Raw genomic sequence first — 22,564 nt, 5'->3', positions numbered from 1 at the left:
GGCCAATGGGTGTAGCTGGAATCAGGCACACAGGAAAGGGTTCATCTGTTTATCACAGTAGCACCCAGCACTGGGCCTGTTAACATTTCCTTTCAAAACTGTCTTGCTGAGAGTTTTGAGGTTTGATCTTTTCAGTTTTCACTGGTTTAAAATTTGTCACCAGAAGTTTTTTTTTTTTTTTTTTTTTTGCAAACTTGACCAATGGAGAGGGCAAAAGAAACCCACTCCAGTACTCTTGCCTGGAAAATCCCATGGACAGAGGAGCCTGGTGGGCTGCAGTCCATGAGGTCGCTAGGGGTCAGATATGACTGAGTGACTTCACCTTCGCTTTTCACTTTCATGCATTGGAGAAGGAAATGGCAACCCAGTCCAGTGTTCCTGCCTGGAGAATCCCAGGGACAGCAGAGCCTGGTGGGCTGCCGTCTATGGGGTCACACAGGGTCATACATGACTGAAATGACTTAGCAGCAGCAGCAGCACACTTGTCCAAATTTTCAGAAACACTGTTTGGTAAATAATTCTTCAGTTGAGGTTTCAGGTAGGAAAAAGAAATAAGATATACTTAGACTTCATGTTTCTCTTTTGTGTGATTAAGATTATTACATTTATAAACATTCTGTCATTGTGTTACTTGGAAGGAATGAGTAGTGACCTAAGAAGAAGGTCAATTTTCTTAAAAGTTTATACCAAAGCCATTCTACATTCTGCTGGATAAAAGCTTTAAAATATATTCCTTGGTTATAATCTTGACTGTATAACCCTTAATTGACAACAGATCTGTTTCTTATTGCCTAAGGACCAGCACTTTTATGAGGCCTAATATTCTCATTGATATTAAAAAAAGAGATTTATAATGGTATTTCTCATTAAATTCTACAGGAATTTGACAGGCATCTTACACTTTTGCATGAGTCTAAGAGTAAATCCTGGTGTGTTCATTTCCAACAGGATTCATCAGTGTGGCTTTTGTTCTATGAAGAGAATATAAGATTCAGAAATAAGCAGCCCAGGTTCCAAAGTGAAAGTGTTAGTCCTCAGTCATATCTGACTCTTTGCGCCCCCATGGACTGTAGCCCACCAGGCTCCTCTGTCCATGGAATTCTCCAGACAAGAATACTGGAGTGGGTAACTTCCTTCTCCACGTGAATCTTCCTGACCCAGGGATCAAACCCAGGTCTCCTGCATTGCAGGCAGATTCTTTGCCATCTGAGCTACCAGAGAAGCTCTCTAGATTCAAAACATCCACCAAAGAGTTCCTGTGTCTCGCTGAGTCCCAAAATCTTACATTTCTTTTGTTAAGAATGTCCTACTTGTGCACCTTATTTTATGAAATGGAAACATTCCTAAAACAGTTAATTTAAATTAAAAAAGCAAGAACTACCGTTTATTGAGCACACTCACATGCATGGCATGGTATTAGACATTCACTTTTATTACTTTTTTCATCCTCATAACACCCTATAAGATGCTGATATTATCCACATTTAGCAAATAAGTAATGTGAGAGGCCCAGAAACTACTGATGTGACTCAAGGTCATGGAGGGAATAAAATGAAGTCCTAAAATCAGAATCTCAGTGTGCTTGACTCGAAGTCCTGTGCTTCATCTTCCGTAGCCACTGCACATTGTAATATTTCAAATATGCCTGAGAAATTGACCATTTTCAGAAAGCCTAGCCCATTTTTCCTGAATAATAACCAAAATATTTTTGTATTAAAATGTTGCTTATTTATTTTAATCATTAAAATGTTGTACACTATCACTTCATGGCAAATAGATGGGGGAAAGTGGAAACAGTGACAGATTTTATTTTGGGGGGCTCCAAAATCACAGCAGATGGTGACTGTAGCCATGAAATTAAAAGACATTTGCTCTTTGGAAGGAAAGCTATGATAAACCTAGTCAGAGTATTAAAAGCAGAGACATCATTTTCCCAACAAAGGTCCGTGTACAAAGCTATGGTTTTTCCAGTAGTCATGTATGGATGTGAGAGTTGGACTATAAAAAAACTGAGCACCAAAGAATTGATGCTTTAAAATTGTGGTGCTTGAGAAGACTCTTGGGAGTCCCTTGAACTACAAGAGATCAAACCAGTCAATTCTAAAGGAAATCAATCCTGCATATTCATTGGAAGGACTGATGCTGAAGCTGAAACTCCAACATTTTGGCCACCTGATGTGAAGTGCCAACTTACTGGAAAGGACCCTGATGCTGGGAAAGACTGAGGGCAAGAGGAGAAGGAGTCAACAGAGGGTGAGATGGTTGGATAGCATGCATCTCAATGGGCCTGAGTTTGAGCAAACTTCAGGAGATGGTGAAGGACAGGGAAGCCTGGTGTCCTGCAGTCCATGGGGTCCCAAAGAGTCAGACACGACTTAGCAGCTGAACAACAACAACACGTTCTAACAGATAATCTGTCTCCAGTCTTCCTACTGTGCTTCCAAAAGAGTTTCTTAACTGGAGATGGATGGGCTTCATAGAATCAATGACATCCTCTGCAGTTGAAGGCACACTTTACATGTATTTGCAGAAATGCATTTTCTTATGAAGACAAATGCCCACCTTTCATCATATTCCTTGAGAAAACAAGTTTAAGTGTTATTGCTCTAAATAGTTAGAAAATAGTTAGAAGAAAGATACTTCAGGAAGATTTACACTACTTCAGAGTATCCCTTTTCCTGTTGAAACAGATGGGGATTTGGGAAAGAAAAAAGAGAAACTAGTAAAAGATGTGGAAGGAATTTTAAGATTACAATAGATGATGAGACCACCAAATTTAACCTGTAAGTTCTAGACATTAGGCTTTGTTACTGTGACCAACAAAGTTAAATTTCTGTATACTTATTTGTTCATTAGAAAGTTAGTTCCATACTTCATATACAGGCATACCTGGGTAAGCAGTAAACACTTAGTAAAAGTGCTGTGTGCAACATTCACACTCAAGGATAAGTGAGGTTCTTTACTGCCTGTAAAGAAAGAACTGGGAGGGCGGTGGCTCAGCTGTGGGCTGTGGTTCAGATCAGGGCCATTCCAGCTCCACGATTCTATTGAGTGTATAGAATGAAGCTCTCAGGGCCATGAGAGCATCAATAGTGTTATGGATGTCAATTTTGAAGACTTCAGTGTCCGTATTTGATCATATTCCTAATATGAGTCAGTCTGAAGATTCACCTTCTAAGGAGACTCTCCTTTATCATCTCCCTTTTCAAAGTTAGCTTTTCTACACTTTAACAAAAAGGAAAAGAGGACACAGTTTTCACTTATTCTTGCCAAGAAAGGAAGAAACAGAAATATTGCAGCTGGTAGTGAGAAAAGGAATGACCAACTATTATGGGGAATTTCTTTGAATTTAATTGTTTCCCAAGTATGTGCTTGCAATACAACTTGAGGAGAACCTAACTCAATTATTACATTACATCAAATAATTATTTTTGATAATTAGGTCATCCTGATTTTTTTTGGCCTGTATCTGAGAAGAAATTTAGAGAATTGAAGAGTTCTACTGCAGCATTATTTTTCAGCCCTATCTATCTTTTAAATAAACTTTTTACCCCAGTGTTTCCATTAAATAAAGGAAAAAAAAAGTAATAAAGTTCAGGCTGGGGTCAGTCCCATTCTAGCTGTAAATAATATTTATCCTTGAACATATAAACTAATCTTAACAGCCCCATCTATTGCATAAAAAGATGCATTTCCAAATCATACATGTTTTGCATCAGAAGATGTTGTTTATAAATAATAATTATTTATATGTGTTATTTTGATCAACTGTCAACTACAAATAATAGTGGTGATAACCTAACCCAGAAAAAAATTCATTTAAAACTTAGAACCTTAAGATAATAGGAAAAAGTTAGATCTCTAATTTTAATTTTGATATATATTCTAGGACAGAAAAAAAATGTGATAGAAGGAATATAAAAAGAATTTCAAGCTTCAAACATTATATTTGAATAAAATTCTCTGATGATATCAAAGAAAAAATGAGTTCAGGAAGAAAATGGGATAATATAAAACTTTTGTGTTTTAAAGAAGAGATTGTCTTGCATTTTTCAAGTGGTTAATAGTTGATGGGGTATCAATACTCTTAGTATAAGATTTAATTAAATGAAACAGTATTGTATAAAATGTTTATGTTTATAATACTTGATTTCTTCCTTTCTCCACAGTCAGTGGGTAGATGGTAAATTAGCAGCAAGTCTCCTAGAGGAGAAAAATATCCTGATTTGCAGTTTTTTTTCAAATTCCATAGTGTAAATTTTTCTCATGTACAATACAGTTTGATACAATACAGGCTACAACACACGTCGGTTCAATCCCTGGGTCAAGGAGATTCCCTGGAGAAGGAAATGGCAACTCTCTCCAGTATTCTTGCTTGGAAAAATCCCATAGACAGAGGAACCTGGTGGGCTACAGTCCATAGGGTTGCAAGAACCCAGGTCTCCTGCACTGCAGGTGGATTCTTTACCAACTGAGCTATAAGGGAAGCCCAAAAGTCAGACACTGCTTAGCAAATAGCAACAAAAAAACTACCCATGGAACTTTAAAAATAACTAGATTCTAAGGCTGTAACTCACCCTCTAAAGTTAGAATCCCCAGTGATGGGGTCAGCCAGCTTTGCTTCAGTAAGCACCATGGGTGACCCTGAGGCAGCCCATCCAGTACTCTTGCTCCACCAGGAAGTCCTGGCCAACATTGTTTAGCTGCTAAGTCATGTCCATCTCTTTTGTGACCCCATGGGCTCTAGCCCCATAGGCTCCTCTGTCCATAGAATTTCCCAGGCAAGAATACTGGAGTGGGTTTCCATTTCCTTCTTGAGGGGATCGTCCCAGTCTAGACCCAGGGATCAAACCTGCGTCTCCTGCATTGGTAGGATTGTTTACCAGAGAAGTCCGTGGCTGCCCAACAGGATCAGGATAAGGGGAAAAGGAACTGACATGAAAGTCTTCTCTCAATTTAAGTGTACAGCAGTCAGAAAACTTCAACGAACCTAACTGTATTGTTCTCTTACTAGAGAATTTGGGTAAAGTTTTGGCCCCTTTATTACTTTCCCCACTGCACACGGCCAATCACATTAGGCAGCTATAAAAATTAAATGAAATCACATACCTGAAAGAGGTGCATAAAAGAACTGTATTTTACATATAAAAAGAACACAGTGTTATTTCAAATCCAAACTGAGATCAAAGAACAACAGTAAATGTCCAAGCCTACATGTGTGCTGTGAGTTCCAGGCCTAGCTATCTCTGGAACCATGCTGTGGTCATTGGCTGATGGCAAGAGCAGAGCTGTTCTAAAGGACCATGGGGTTGAAAGGTTGTTGTTGAATCTGGTTCCATAGCTGGGACCATCTGATTTTCAGTGGGGAGGATGGTTATCTCATCCTTTTTCTTTGCTACTGATTTATTACCTAGCCATTTATCTCTATCAGTTCAGTTCAGTCGCTCAGTTGTGTCCGACTCTTTGTGACCCCATGAATCGCAGCACACCAGGCCTCCCTGTCCATCACCAACTCCCAGAGTTCACTCAAACTCACGTCCATCAAGTCAGTGATGCCATCCAGCCATCTCATCTTCTGTCGTCCCCTTCTCTTCCTGCCCCCAATCCCTCCCAGCATCAGAGGCTTTTCCAATGAATCAACTCTTCGCATGAGGTGGCCAAAGTACTGGAGTTTCAGCTTTTACATCATTCCTTCCAAAGAACACCCAGGGCTGATCTCCTTCAGAATGGACTGGTTGGATCTCCTTGCAGTCCAAGGGACTCTCAAGAGTCTTCTCCAACACCACAGTTCAAAAACATCAATTCTTCGGTGCTCAGCTTTCTTCACAGTCCAACTCTCACATCCATACATGACCACTGGAAAAACCATAGCCTTGACTAGATGGACCTTTGTTGGCAAAGTAATGTCTCTGCTTTTCAATATGCTATCTATGTTGGTCATAACTTTCCTTCCAAGGAATAAGCGTAAGCAACTGCTTTTCCCAAAACTCGAGTCTTTGAGTCAGGAGTCAGTGTTTGTCCCAAGATATACATCACATGCTTCCAAGTAAGGTCATAAAGCAGAGTAACACCTTTAAAAGCTCTAACATATTTTTTGGGGTCTTCTAAATAGTCTCTCAGATCCTCCTTGATTTTTTGTATTTCTTGATAAGAAAAAGGCTTACTAACTCTCATAGACTGATCATTTTTCCCGGTGGGTATTTTATGAAGAGGCAACAGCTTGTGTGGCTGTTCCTCAGTTTCTTCGGCTGTTCTGTGCATGTGATCTCAGGGGTAGATTGGAGAAACCTGCTTTTTTTAAATCTCTTTGTTTTTTGTCTTTCAGTGGGTACTGCAGCCATGTAGTATCACATAGGAAGACCAGGTGTGTCTTCTTTAAGCCATGAGTATCAAATCTATCTCAGTTTTTCAGGATACAGTTCAAAGGAGTGAGGCTGGAATTGTTAGCTCCCAGGAGAAAAAAAGCGACCAGCACCATCTTTTTACCAGAGGCATCCTTCCCTGCTCTAGATCGGGGTGTAGACAGACTTTACACCAAAATCTTTTCTTTCCTGGTTGGACTTAGTCCGTCCCTTACAGACACAGGCATCATACTCGTCCCTCTCAGTTCTACCACCAAGATGGGGTAGGGATGCACCAGGGGTAGACCTGATGGCATCCCTGACTGACGTCCAGCTTCACCATTAAAACCTTGCTTGTCTCTGATGCCACCCGGGGTGCAATCAGAGTAACCTTCCAGAATGTCTCCCAAGCTAAGACCGCTGGGGGAAACGTTCGTCACCTGAGTGCCTGTGCATGGCCCTGAGTATATTCCTGACCACAATAAGACCGACACAAACATAAAACTGAGATGTTCCTTCTAACCGTCACCATACCAGTATAAGAGCCTCCTCTGGTCCACTAAGAGCCAGTGGTACCAAAGGAAAGAACCCATTGTAGTTCCAATCTGAGTAATCTTTAACCTCAGAGATGCTCTTGGAGCTAGAGCTCCATCTAGCTTCCAAACTTCTGATTCCTAGTGAGGCTAGGTGCTTCCTGACTACCAATCCAAGTTAGGGACCTAAGTCACAGTACACAGTAACAGCATAGATCAGAAGTCCCTTGAAAGTCTATGACCAAACAGATTAGGTTAGTACTTCTAATTCCCAAGGAGTTATGAAACGGTCAAAGAGACCAAAAAGTTTGACTGAGAAAGGAGAGTTCGGTCCACGTGCTTTGCCCATTTCTAGTCAGTCTCCAAAGGAGACATTGTGTGCCTCCTGGCATTGGAAGGTCAGTATAAACCCCTGATAGGTTTCTGCCATAAGCCATATGAGATCACTGCAGAACCACAGAGCAGGGCTCTTCACTTGCTTCATGCAGGGCATTTCATTCATTTACACTAGCACACCATAGAGTTAGTAAAGTACAGCCGAAAACTTGTTCGCTAGGAGAACAAAGAACTAGAGCTCCAAGCATCTTTACCTTGTCCTGAAGGATCCTGGGACGAGCCCCCAAGATGAAAGGTTGTTGCTGAATGAAAAGACGTCAGGATTCTTGGACTCCAGAGAGAGAATTCAATCTGGGGCCAGAGACGAGGCTTGATCTCTCAGAGCTTTTGTGTAATAAAGTTTTATTAAAGTACAAAGGAGAGAGAGAAAGCTTCTGACATAGGCATCAGAAGGGGGCAGTAAGAGTACCCCCCTGCTAGTCTTCAGCTGGATGATATACAGTCACTAGCAGTCTGTTAATGAAAGAAAGGAATGTCTTAAAACCCAGAATGGCACCAGGCCCCTCATCCATAAGATGTATTTTGGGATAATCTCAGCACCAGGCGATTCATCCTAGGCCATAAAACAATTGACTTGAATCATGTAGAAGAGCAGGTTACCATACAAATAGTTTCATTTACATAGATTAGGGGAACAATATCTGAGTATAACATAATGGTTTGTCAAGTAGGTTCTGATCCATTAGGGGGAAACCGACTTGAAGACAGAGTCTGGGATAAATGCATAGTACATTAACATAGCTTAAGACAAACATTTCCATAAGAAAAATGTATTGGTTAACTCAAGGTTTGAGAATAGTTAACTTCAGGTGAGACCAGGTGTCATTATGGCAACACAGTATTTTAAGAGAAACCTTCTTTTAAATTGTATAGAGAAGGAAAAAAAATATCACTAGTTTGTTTCCTCCTGCTGCTTAAGAGAGATACAAATGTCTGATACTTGCAGCATATTTCCTCCATTTGGAGACCCCTGGGCTTCCTGCCTGTTACCTTCTCAAGGTCCTTCGGGTTTATTTTCCATGGGTTCTGTGCAACTCATTTAAAGGTCTTATCCTGGGCTATCTTGGGCTTTACTGGACATCCATGTTGTTCACTCACCATTTGGGACCTTAGTTTTGTGTCCTCAGTTATAATCTCTATCAAGTTATAATCTAGTCATGATGATGACTCCATTTCATTTACTATATTGTTGGAAGAGAAACATTAAATTTCAAACAAAACCCTGTTCTCTCCTTCTCCCACTTTCTTCACTAATCTCTGATCACTAGAGTAGGTTTCTAAACATATAGTTCCATTAATTAACCCAAACACAGGATGAAAAGCTCTAAATTGTTCCTGAGAGCATGAGAATGGTTCTTCCAAGACTTGCTCAGAGTGGCCACAGCCTTAGAGAATGGGAACCTGACAAATGGATAGGGCTTTCCACTCAAATTTCTTTTCTCAATCCCAGGAGGTCCTTGAAATATAAAATGCTTACTCATAATCACTATAGGAGGTTATATCCTTATTTCAGTCAGTTCAGTTAAGTTCAGTCACTCAGTCATGTCCGACTCTTTGTGACCCCATGAATTGCAGCACACCAGGCCTCCCTGTCCATCACCAACTCCCGGAGTTCACTCAAACTCACGTCCATCGAGTCAGTGATGCCATCCAGCCATCTCATCCTCTGTCGTCCCCTTTTCCTCCTTCCCCCAATCCCTCCCACCATCAGAGTCTTTTCCAATGAGTCAACTCTTCGCATGAGGTGGCCAAAGTACTGGAGTTTCAGCTTTACCATCATTCCTTCCAAAGAACACCCAGGGATGATTTTCTTTTGAATGGACTGGTTGGATTTCCTTGCAGTCCAAGGGACTCTCAAGAGTCTTTTGCAACACCACAGTTCAAAAACATCAATTCTTTGGCACTCAGCTTTCTTCACAGTCCAACTCTCACATCCATACATGACCACTGGAAAAACCATAGCCTTGACTAGACGGACCTTTGTTGGCAAAGTAATGTCTCTGCTTTTGAATATGCTATCTAGGTTGGTCATAACTTTCCTTCCAAGGAGTAAGTGTCTTTTAATTTCATGGCTGCAGTCACCATCTGCAGTGATTTTGGAGCCCCCCAAAATAAAGTCTGACACTGTTTACACTGTTTCTCCATCTATTTCCCATGAAGTGATGAGAGAGTGCACATTAAAACATTTGTGTGGGCAATTACTATTATATATTTCCTGCTGAGATGTTCCCAGGTGCTGAAAAAGTTGTTTGCTGTGAGAAAGCATAATGTTCATTTTAATGTTTAGTGTCTTTTGTCTTAATAACTCAATGTCTCACAGCATAGTATAAACATACACAAAAGCACGGCCAATAACATAATACCCATATGTTTGTGGATACAATAAAACATTACAGATTTTATTGAAGGTCTGGTTTCACTTCTCACTCCCACAGAGGGAGTGACTCTCATGAAGTTGGTTCTTCTTATGTATGATTTTATATTTTCACTATGTATATATTTCTATAAATAATATTATGAAGTAATGAATGATTTAAAGTTTTATATGCATTAATTGAGTACACCAATATGAATTTTTTCATATTGTTTAAAATATCTGTAAGTAACTGGTTTTATATAGTTTAATGTTATTTTTCTTTTTAGTTTTTTTTCTTTTTTTCATATAGGTAGGTATATATTTCAATGTATTTATTTTCAATTTTTTCCCAAGTTTTTCACTACTACAAGAGTTTGTAAAATGAGTATTTTTGTACACATCTCCTTGTGTTCATATGTGCAGATTCTTCTAAGTTTCATACCTAGAAATGATATTCCTTGATACAGTCAACTTTACTGTATCAAAAAGATCTTTCAATATGTTACTTTGTTACTTTCTAAAAGCCTTACAGTTCCCTTGGCATTCTGACTTTTAATCGATCTAAAATTAATTTTCAGTGTTGTGTGAGGCAAGGACCATTATTTGTTCAACTCGGAAAATAATTTGTCCTTGAAAAATGCATTAACTAGTTTATCTTTTCCCCACTGATTTTTCCCTGGTTTTGTAGTATAAGGGGTTTCCACATTCCTGGATTCTCTACTCTGTCCCACTGGTGGTCCACTTCTGTGCCAGCACCATGTGGTGTTGCCTGTTCCACTCGTGTATGAATCTTGATAACTGATAGGCAGCTCATTCTTCTTCAAAATCATCTTAGCTATTCTTTGTCTTTTATTCTTCTATTTGAATTTTATCACCAATTTTTGAAGTTTTGTCTGTATTGCTACTAGGATTTTTATTAAAATTGTGTTAAATTGTAGAACAATTTTAGGGAAAACAAAACCTTCAGGTAAATTTTCTATTGTGTAGGATTATTTTTATATCCTTCAAAATTATTTTATTATAGTTTGTGCAGTAGATGTTTGGATGTATTCCTGTGCATCTCAAGGTTATTTTGTTATTGTCATTGTCTTTTCCTCCACCATCAAAATTGATTTTACTTTTCAGCATCTGATAAACTTTTTCAATCTGAATCTGGTGCCTTAACCTTTAGTTCTTAGAGTTCTTTGTTTATTTTTCACTATGTTTTAGAAGATTTTCTTGAATTTATCTTCAAGATAATTAATCTAGTCTTGAGGGATGACTATTATAGAATTTAATCAATGGAGGAACTGAATATTTTATTTCTGTAATCATGTATTTATTTTCCAAGAAGTTGTTCTCCTTTTATAAGTGATCTTTTATATTAGCATACTTTTTTTTTTCTTTTATAGATTGAGTATTCTCTTGTAATCCCTAAGGGTACTATTAAGAATATTTAAACATTTTCTCTGTACTCTATATTTCTTTTCCTTCATAGCTGGGTATTCTGTTTGTTGATCTTTGCTTTTCCCTTTGATTTTTCTCAGGTATCTGATATCCCTTATTTGCTGTATTTTTGCATGAAGAATTTGGCTGATTGGGGTAGGTAGAGGGTATGAAGTTTCTCAGCTATTTTGAATGTATAACTGGACAAAACATTACCTCATACAATTACCAAAATAAAAAGGTTCATTCAGTACAGAATCTCATGCACTTCCTTCATCGTTTTAGCTGTTTTGCCTTTTTCCCCTTCTTCAATTGCTGTCAAGACATAGAGTTGGATATTGACTAGACATGCAGAGCTTTGTAGCTACCTGAACTTGAACGAAAACTTTACCATGAATTAGCTGTGTGACCCCCAGGTCACTTGATCTCTCTGTTTCTCATTGAAATGGGGAAAGTAGCAGAATCTACCTTGTAAAGTTATGGTGAAGATTAAATGATCCAGTACATAGAACAGGGCCTGGCACATAGTAATGCTTTATTAATGTTAGGAGTTTTCAGTAATTATATCATCTCAATGTTAACATAAATTAGGCCCTGATAGTCTTTTTATTGAGGTGTAATTGACACACAATATATTTGTTTCAGGTATATAATACAATGATTCAGTGTTTGTATACATCATGAAATAATCTCCTCAAGTAAGCTCAGTTAACATCATCACTGCACATAGTTGCATATTTCTTTTTTCTTGTGATGAGACCCATTATTCTTAAAAGAACAGTCTTCTGTGAAATTAAATGGATTTTTGGAACTAGGAGTTGGAATAGGAGCTTGCTCTGTCCACTCCATGCATCAACCTGGTATTGCAATACTTCCAGGAATGGTGCACCTCCTTTGGGGGAAAAGTACTGTTTTAAAAATAAGACTGAGTATTGACATTTCTACAGATAAGCTTGGAGAAGGAAATGGCAACCCATCCAGTATTCTTGCCTGGAGAATCCCATGAATAAAGAAGCCTGGTGGGCTACGCCCATAGGGTCTCAAAGAGTCAGACACGACTGAGTGACTGAGTGCACGCATGTGCGCAACACACACACACACACACACACACACACTCCTGAGAAAATTAGCTTCATGTTTTAGAGAGCAGCTCTCAGGGATTCACCTGTATGTAAACAGTGCTGATTTGCTTAGTGGGAGAGGAGGAGGGACAACAGAGACAAAGCTGTTAGAACACCTTTTCAATTCTTTACCTTGAAATATCATTGAAATCTCTAGTAGTTTTTCTGTGTAGATTTTGACCCCTTTTTATTTATATCTATTATTTTTCTGTTCCACCAATTTGCTCTTAACCTTTCAGAAATTTTTCAAACTTACCAATTTATTTCACCCTTTCTCATTTCTTTTTTTAAATATACATTTATTTATTTTAATTGGAGGTTAATTAAAATATTGTATTGGTTTTGCCATATATCAAAAGAGACACAGATGTATAGAACAGTCCTTTCTCATTTCTTAATTGGAGAAGGAGATGGCAACCCATTCCAATACTCTTGTCTGGAAAATCCCATGGACAGAGGAGCCTGATAGGCTACAGTCCATAGGGTTGCAAAGAGTTGGACACGACTGAGCAATTTCACTTTAACTTTTTCATTTCTTAATGAAGGTGTAGAGTTATCCTTTATGAAATGTTTTTATGTCATCTCAAGAATTATGTTTCAGGAAGGGAGTGAGAAAAATGTTTGTTCCATAACCTTAACTCAAATGCTGTTCTTTGGATTTTGCAAGAAAAATTGTGTGATCTTGGCTAGAGTATGTTTAATGATTCGATGGAAGGGATGCAGATTTTAGAAGGTTCAAAGGTGAGTAGTGGATGCAGATGTCACAGGGTAAGTATAGATGATTGCCTACACAGTGGTAACATTTCAAAATTGGATTATTATTTGCTATTTGACATGTGGCATGCATACCTGTACAATAAATGTAACAGAAATATTACACAATATTTCAGAGGAGCTGATAGCATAAAGGGCAGCATGTGCTTCTTAATGCTGGAAGTGCAGATCTTGAGCAGACAGTATAGATCTCAAGAGGCCAGAGGCTCTAGTTCCAACAGCTGTTCAAACACAAGTTTGTTAAGTCACTTTGAGTCAATTACTTTAGTTTTTCCAGAGTATTATTTCCTGTCCCCTACCCATCTCAGAATTGCTCTGTGAGTATTTGTAAGCAAAGCACTTAAGACTTTTTAGCTCATATATGTATGCCTGTCAAGGCTATACATTGATAGGCCTGTAATTGCTCAGTTACCCTTTGAGAACACATTCTCTAAGTCAGGGTTTCTGAGACCATGGCTCACCTACATTAAAATTACTTTATTTCATTATTTAAAAGATTCCTAGTAGCAGCCCAAGCCTACTGAACCAGAATTTCTATGGATGAGCCTGATAATCAGCATTTTCTCAGGCCAAGGTTATCAACTAAAGAGTTGGTTAATGTAAAATAAGTTACAGCTATTTTTATGTGAAAGAACAACCACAGTTTAAAATTTTTATAATTTTTAAATCAGCATAATTAAGATGTTCTTAAGTGATAGTAAACTTTTAAGGGAAAAATTGATTTGATCTGAAGTATCTATTTTGGATGAAAATATAAATATCTGCAAGACTGTCATACATTCCTTTCATCATCATTTTGGAATGTATTGCTACTACCTCAAATACAGTTTCTGAGGTAAAATTGGGTAGTTATAGGAGTCATACATGAGTTTTCTTTTTCCTTTGGATCCACTCTGCAGGAGGTCAGGGTGAGAAGGAAGTGAAGTCTCCAGGTCCTTCCATCTGTCACTGAAGACAAATGATAGGAAAGAGGGAAACTACTCCAGCCAAACAAAACTTGTAAAAGAGGCCCAGCCTTAGAAATCTCTGCGGTGATGGCCAATGTTCTAATTCATTGTAAGAAGCCTGGAGACTGGGACTCTGCAGACACGCAGAGGAAATCCTGTTTACCGTCCTGGGGTCATTCCCTGGAGCCAGGTCTCTAAGAGCTTGCCACTGCAGGCTGCACCCAGAGTCGACTTGGGTACTTGATTCCCTGAGTGGTGGTCAGAGGCACAGAAATCCCTCTGCCTGGCTGACTCCCTCACTGGCTGCCAGGAGGCTCTACATACTTGGAAGTTCTATCAATCTCAATATTTAAAAAAGCAGTAAATTGAGCGTCCATATCCTTTGCTAAATATTTTCTCTGTCATATACATTATAATTTTGGTTCTAACGCAATTCATTTCATGATAGCAAACAACTGCAAAAAGATCTCTTTTTTATTGAATAGGAAGTTTCTTTGAAATAATTATATTTAATTTATTGTTTTTATACCTTTTGAAATCCCTCATGGGAACAGTTTTACTTACTTTTCCTTTCTGTTTCTGTAATCAAGAGGATTAATACCATCTTGAAAGAAAAACCTCAGTCTAGCCTTGTCTCTTTAGCTCTCTGTCAAAATCTTTTCAAATATGCTAATTAGGTCATTGGTATTTTTGAAATCACTATTTAATTCTGAACCAAAGCTAAACTCTACCATATATGAAACTGCTGGAGCTGCTGAAAGCGTCAGTGAGCCAGTGTACAAACAGAAGTTAAGTGTAATTCTTAGCCATCCAGGAGCATCTGCATTTGGTGTTTTCCTGAGAACACATCATTGGAACCTCTAAATAGTTAAATATTTATTAAGTGTCAACTCTGATTTTAATATTTAGGACTACTATTTTTTTTTTTTACTTTACAATATTGTATTGGTTTTGCCATACATCAACAACTCTTATCTAATCAGATACTTTATTTCAACATTTTCCCAGGAATTATTCAGAAGTACTAATGAAGAAAGCAGATATTTTCATTCAGAGTAAAGCAGAGAGTTGAAGAGACTTAATATTTCAAAAGAACTTCCCCAGTGGGAAGTGGCTCAGTGGGTAAAGAATCCACCTGCAATGCACGAGACACAGGAGATTTGAGGTGGATCCTTAGCTTAGTAAAATCCACTGGAGGAAGAAATGGGGACTCACTCCAGTGTTCTTGCCTGGAAAATCCCATGGACAGAGAAGCCTGGTGGTCTACAGTCCGAAGGGTCACAAAGAGTTGGATGACTGAAAGATTAAGCACTCAGTAATTCAGAAAGAGTTGTTTATTTCAATGCTGAATACTAGCTTGTAACAATTAGCAAAATTTAACATCTGAATAAGTCAATCACATCTTTATTCTCATTTTCAGTAAAGGCAATAGACCTTAATGAGTATAAATAGATTAATTTTTTTCCCCAGCCTTCACTGTTCTTTCCAAACATTCATTAATGGTCTAGGTTTTATCCTCTTTCAGATAATGGACAACTAAGAGGGGGAAAAGGTACAAAATCAAATTATCAGGATGCTTGCTGAATCATAAAAATGTTTCATCTTTTTTTTGTGACAAATTACATTATGTATTTGATAATAATACTATTAGCATTTTAATTCTGTATGTTAAAGAATCTGCCTGCCAATGCAGGAGACACAGGAGATGTGGGTTCAATCCCTGGGTTGGGAAGATTCCCTGGAGGAGGAAATGGCACCTCACTCTAGTATTCTTGCCTGGAAAATTCCAAGGGCAGAGGATCCTGGTGGGCTACAGTCCATGCTGCTGCTGCTAAGTCACTTCAGTCGTGTCCGACTCTGTGCAGCCCCATAGATGGCAGCCCACCAGACTCCCCCGTCCCTGGGATTCTCCAGGCAAGAATACTAGCGTGGGTTGCCATTTCCTTCTCCAATGCATGAAAGTGAAAAGTGAAACTGAAGTCTCTCAGTTGTGTCAGACTCCTAGCGACCCCATGGACTGCAGCCTACCAGGCTGCTCCATCCATGGGATTTTCCAGGCAAGAGTACTGGAATGGGTTGCCATTGCCTTCTCTGGCTACAGTGCATGGGGTCACACAAAATTGGACACGACTGAGCACATGCAAATGAAATGTGAGCTCCTTCAGTGCACAAATCAAATTATATTTCTTCACTCTCTTCATACAGACTTGCTTTTTGCCCAACCTGGGGAGAAGGAGAACTCATGTCCAGAGACCAACTCCAAAGATTCTGCCCTGCCATGACAGTTTTTAAAGGGAAAAAAGGAAGTGGAGGGAAGAACCTCAGTGAATCACTGAGGCAGGAGGTAAGGTTCTGCATATTTCTCCATCACTGATTTGTTCTTCAGATATTATCTTGCCTACATGACCTGTCTGCAGAATTGCTAAGTGGGCTGTTGGGAAAGAGACCTAGTCATTTTTTAACAGCTTAATTCTGCATTCTTCTTCTCATCTGGAAAAAGAATGAACAGGTTAGACAATGGTGTGCATTTAGAGAGCATGTCAGGAATTAATTTCAGTTACTTTGTGATCTCATTGTTACAATTAGGTCCTTTTAAATTTAGAGGGGAACAGAAATGGGGCAAAAGAGCTGCTTTCATAGGTGCTGCAGAAGAGGATGGATGAAGCCCTTGAGGAACAAGAATTTGAAAGTGAGTTTTCTTCTCAACACAAGATTCATGATTAGTTCCTGGAGATTAAAGGAGCCTTACCTTTGAATGACTTGGCATGCTAAATTAGAAAAAGTAGAGGATTAATATTAATAAATCTAAAAATCTACAGAACCCATCTGGGGGTTGGGAGCCAAGAGGCTTGAGAGATATGATGCACAGATAACAGGTGTTTCCTTGAATAACAACATATTTTTATATTAGGAAAATTTTTCATGAAAGTCTAGAGTTTTAACTTCTCTTAGACTTCAATAGATTGGTCAACCATTGATAATCAATTCTTTGGAGCTGATATGAGATTACTCTCTTGCTGCAACCTCCGTTGTCCAGTCTAATATGCTAATCTGTAGTGTTTTATTTTCTTTAGATACTTGGGTTTGTAACCTCTCCGCTACTATAGACACTTAAAATTTGAAGTTAACCAGAACAAGTTGGATATTCTTGGCATTTAACAACATTTGCAAAGAGTTTCTGGTGAATTAAACTTGTTCTTTATTGGTACACCCACGAGGAACCTCAGGCCTATCTTGAGACCCCAACCAACAACCATCCCCAACAGTGAAATTCAAATATCACTCAAGAGCATCTGGTAAATAACCATCTTGACAGTGAGTCCCAACATTGTGTGAAAATATTAGGGTTCATCTTCTAATCATTTGTAGCTTCAAAGATATGATCCATAGTGTCAATGATATCATGAGAGTTATTGGTGAAGTGTGATGAGGTAGAGATGATATGTCTTTTACTGCCCTGATCCACAACAAGACTGTTGGCTTTATATCCCACATTCGAGTAATTTTTTAAAAGACAGAAAAATCATTTTATGCATTATTTTAATTGTGGATAAAACATTTTAACATAGTTTTTGAGTGATCCTAAAGATTCACAGAATATAGTTATTTATAATTATGTAGAGGCTAGTCTTTGAAGACTGGTAGGAGCCATACAGGCCATATACACTCATATCACCATGCAGCATTGTTGTCCCATTTTTCTTTTTAGTATGTAATTTATGGCATATATCTTCATGACCAAGATAATCACGATGGTATGATCACTCACCTAGAGCCAGACATCCTGGAATGTGAAGTCAAGTGGGCCTTAGAAAGCATCACTACGAACAAAGCTAGTGGAAGTGATGGAATTCCAGTGGAGCTCTTTCAAATCCTAAAAGATGATGCTATTAAAGTGCTGCACTCAATATGCCAGCAAATTTGGAAAACTCAGCTGTGGCCACAGGACTGGAAAATGTCAGTTTTCATTCCAATACCAAAGAAAGGCAATGCCAAAGAATGCTCAAACTACCGCACAATTGCACTCATCTCACACGCTGGTAAAGTAATGCTCAAAATTCTCCAAGCCAGGCTTCAGCAATATGTGAACCGTGAACTTCCAGATGTTCAAGCTGGTTTTAGAAAAGGAGAAGAATCAGAGATCAAATTGCCAACATCCTCTGGATCATCGAAAAAGCAAGAGAGTTCTAGAAAAACATCAATTTCTGCTTTATTGACTATGCCAAAGCCTTTGACTGTGTGGATCACAATAAACTGTGGAAAATTCTGAAAGAGATGGGAATGCCAGATCACCTGACCTGCCTCTTGAGAAACCTATATGCAGGTCAGGAAGCAACAGTTAGAACTGGACATGGAACAACAGATTGGTTCCAAATAGGAAAAGGAGTACATCAAGGCTGTGTATTGTCACCCTGCTTATTTAACTTCTATGCAGAGTACATCATGAGAAACGCTGGACTGGAAGAAGCACAAGCTGGAATCAAGATTGCCGGGACAGTATCAATAACCTCAGATATGCAGATGACACCACCCTTATGGCAGAAGGTGAAGAGGAACTAAAAAGCCTCTTGATGAAAGTGAAAGTGGAGAGTGAAAAAGTTGGCTTAAAGCTCGACATGCAGAAAACGAAGATCACAGCATCTGCACCCATCACTTCATGGGAAATAGATGGGGAAATAGTGGAAACAGTGTCAGACTTTACTTTTGGGGGCTCCAAAATCACTGCAGATGGTGACTGCAGCTATGAAATTAAAAGACACTTACTCCTTGGAAGGAAATTTATGACCAACCTAGATAGCATATTCAAAAGCAGAGACACTACTTTGCCAACAAAGGTTCGTCTAGTAAAGTTTATGGTTTTTCCAGTGGTCATGTATGGATTTGAGACTTGGACTGTAAAGAAAGCTGAGTGCCGAAGAATTGATGCTTTTGAACTGTGGTGTTGGAGAAGACTCTTGAGAGTTCTTTGGACTGCAAGGAGATCCAACCAGTCCATTCTAAAGGAAATCAGCCCTGGGATTTCTTTGGAATGAATGATGCTAAAGCTGAAACTCCAGTACTTTGGCCACCTCATGCAAAGAGTTGACTCATTGGAAAAGACTCTGATGCTGGGAGGGATTAGTGGCAGGAGGAAAAGGGGACAACAGAGGATGAGATGGCTGGATGGCATCACTGACTCAATGGACATGGGTTTGGGTAAACTCCGGGAGTTGGTGATGGACAGGGAGGCCTGGCATGCTGTGATTCATGGGGTCGCAAAGAATCGGACATGACTGAGCAACAGAACTGACTGAAACAACTGATTCTAAGAAGTCATTGACTAACCAGCTGAGCAAGGCCAGAAGTCCTAAGTCCTTGAGGAGCAGTGTCCACCATGGGGCCCTAGGAATGGGGACTTCAAGGGCAAGTGACAGAATCAAAGCATCTCCAAACAGTATTGAAAGTGGGGCAAATGATTTGAAATGGTTCATTTTCCCAACCTCACTCTCTCAAAATTGCTGGTTGCTCAGTTGTGCCTGACTCTTTGCAACCCCATGGACTGACTGGACTCTGTTCATGGGGTTCTCCAAACAATAATCCTGGAGTGAGTTGACATTTCTTTCTCCAGGGGGTCTTCTCTCTCAGGTTAGTGTCTGTTCTGATTTGGCAGCGAGACTACAGGTGAAGCTAAGGAAAACCAACTGAGCAGTAATGGGAGAAAAATCATATTCTTGGAGACATTTTTCTAAAAATTCAAAGGAGGAAATACACACTTAGTGTCATTTGTAATTCCTCCCTTAAGTCATGCTTATTTCCAGTCTAGGAAGTAACTTATTTCTGTACTTTGTGATCAATAGCCAAGAATCTTTCTTTTACTTATAAAGAAAACAATCAGAGATCAAATGGAAAATGGAAAAAGGTTGTGGGGCCAGAAAACCTTAATCATGCCCACTAAACCATTCCCAGTGTTCCACCCCATTCCCAAAGAGTAACCTTCCTTGATCCCAGATCCCATGGGACTGTGGCTCCACATGAAAGCAGGTCTTTGGGAAGAATGAATTTCTTTTCTTTCACACAACTCTGGTTATAATCCAATCATTTCTCTTGCTCTCCTCATTCCCTTTAGATTTTTAGCTTTTTCTGCTATCTCGATCAAACACAATTTAAGCTTAGCATCTTCATTTTTAAAGGATCAGCATTGACCCTTCACAAGAATAGTACCAAGAATGCTGCTGCTCTCCTCCATTCACTCAATTCTGACCTCTCATCTCATATTCCCCTGAAATACTAGTAGAAATTGAATGTGCTGATTTTTAACACTGTGTCTGATCCAAATATAGAGCTAATTCCAAAGATTATCTCTTATGTGTTAATTACTGTTGTATAGCAAAGTAATTCAGTTAAATATACACATATATGTAATATTTATATGTTGTTTTTCATATTCTTTTCAATTATGGTTTACCACAGGTTACTGAACATAGCTCCCTGTGCTATACAGTAGGAACTTGTTCTTTATCCAGTCTATATATATGTCAGTTTGCATCTGCTAATCCAAAATGCCCAATACAACCCTGTCCAACCTCACTTCCCCTTGACAACCACTAGTCTACTGTCTATGTCCATGATACTGTTTATGTTTCATAGATAGATATATTGTAGTTATCTTTTAGATTCCACATATGAGATATCATATGGTATTTGTCTTTTTCTGATTTCCTTCAGTTAGTATGAGACTCTCTAGTTGCATCCATGTTACTCTAAATGGTATTAATTTGTTCTTTTCTTGACTGAGTAGTATTCCATTTTATATATGGTTTTGATATCATATTAATGTGCAGGTGATTTCCTACCTCTATTTAAGTTTGCCTTTACTGATGAGCTTCTCCATTTGTAATTTTCTTGTTTCTAGTAGTGGGAATTTTTTACTGCTTAGAGAAATTTCTTTGTCAAATCTGGTCTGATGGTTCTGAGTTTTCTTAGCTTTTACTTGTCTGTAAAGCTTTTGATTTCTCTATCAAATATGAATAAAAGTCTCACTGAGTACAGTATTCTTGGTTGTAGGTTGTTCCATTTCATCACTTTAAATATACCCTGCCCTCTGACTTGCAAAGTTTCTATTGAGAAATCAGCTTATAATCTAATGGCAGTTCCCTTACATATTAGTTGCCTTTGCTTTTCTGATTTTAATTTTTTTTTGTCTTTAATTTTTGTCAATTTGATTACTATATGTCTTTGTGTGTTCCTCCTTGGGTTTATCCTGCCTAGGACTCTGTGCTTCCTGATCTTAAGAGACTATTTCCTTTCCCATGTTAAGAAAGCTTTAAGCTATCATCTCTTCAAATAGAATTTTTTAGGTTCTTTCTCTCTCTCTTTCTCTCCTTCTTCTGGGACACCTATACTGTAAATGGTGGTGCACTTAATGTTTTCTCAAATACCTCTTAGATTGTCTTCTTTCATTTTTATTCTTTTTTCTTTATTTTGTTCCATGGCAGTGATTTCCACCATTCTGTCTTTCAGGTCACTTCTCTGTTCTTCCTGTTACTCTGTTACTGATTCTTTCTAGTGTATTTTTCATTTTAATTATTGCATTGTTCATCTCTCTTTATTTGTTCATTAGTTCTTCTAGGGCTTTGTTAAACATTTCTTGTATCTTCTCAATTTATGCTTTCATTCTTTTTTCCAAGATATTAAGTCATTTTCACTGTCATTATTTTGAATTCTTTCTGATAGTTTGCCAATCTCCACTTCATTTAGTTGTTCTTCTGGAGTTTTATGTTGTTCCTTCATCTGGGACATATTCCTCTGCCATCTCATGTTGTCTAACTTACTGTGATTTCAGTGCTGTTCCATATGCTGCAAGATTGTAGTTCTGGCTTCTGATTTCTTCCCTCTAGTGGGTGAGGCTGTCTAAGAGGCTTGTATATGCTTCTTGAAGTGAAGGACTGGCTCCTGTCTGCTAATATGTATAGCTGATTTTTTTCCCTCTGGTGGACAGGACCATGCTCAGGAACATTTTAAGCAGCCCATCTGCTGATGAGTTGGTCTGTGTTCCCACTCTGTTGGCTATTTGGCTTGAGGTATCCCAGCTTCGAAGCCTACAGGTTGTTGGTTGGGGTTAGGTCTCAATGGGAAATAGTATCCTCCACGAAAGCTCACACCAATCATCTGAGGTGCCACTGCAAATGTCTTTGTCTCTGAAGTGAGGCATAGCCAACCCTTGCTTCTGCAGGAGATCCTCTAATACCAGCAGGTAGATTCTGGTCCAATCTCTTATTAGGTCACTGATTTTTTCTTTGGGTCTTGGTGTGCATTAGATCTTGTGTGGACTCTCCAAGAGTGGAGTTTTTTTGTTTTTTTTTTTCCCCACAGTCTTGTGGAATTCCTGTGACAAACCCCTCTGGTTTTCAAAGAAATGTTTCTAGGGTCTTCTGTTTCAGGTTCCAGTTGCCAGACCCTTAGGCTGGGGTGCCCAATGTGGGGCTTATGACTTTCACACCTGTGGGAGAACTGTAGTATAATTGTTTTTCAGTTTGTGGTTCACCCACCTGGCAGATATGTGATTGGACTTTATCAAAATTGCATCTCTCCTATCACCTCATTGTGGTTTCATCTTTGTCTTTGGCTGTGGGGTAGCTTTGTTGTAGTTTCCAGTGGTTTTATTTATTTATTTATTTATTTGGTTGATGGT

The 22,564-nt window shown here is 38.8% G+C and overlaps 1 pseudogene; it reads left to right on the top strand.

Moving 5' to 3' along the window:
* Positions 1–11,787: 11,787 nt before the first annotated feature.
* Positions 11,788–11,945, top strand: LOC138991530 (U2 spliceosomal RNA; annotated as a pseudogene).
* Positions 11,946–22,564: the final 10,619 nt, after the last annotated feature.

Source organism: Bos mutus, chromosome 17 (assembly GCF_027580195.1).
Source record: "Bos mutus isolate GX-2022 chromosome 17, NWIPB_WYAK_1.1, whole genome shotgun sequence".
Classification (NCBI taxonomy): Eukaryota; Metazoa; Chordata; class Mammalia; order Artiodactyla; family Bovidae; genus Bos; species Bos mutus.
Note: the sequence above shows the minus strand (reverse complement) of the source record. Positions and strands in the feature narration are given on the sequence as shown.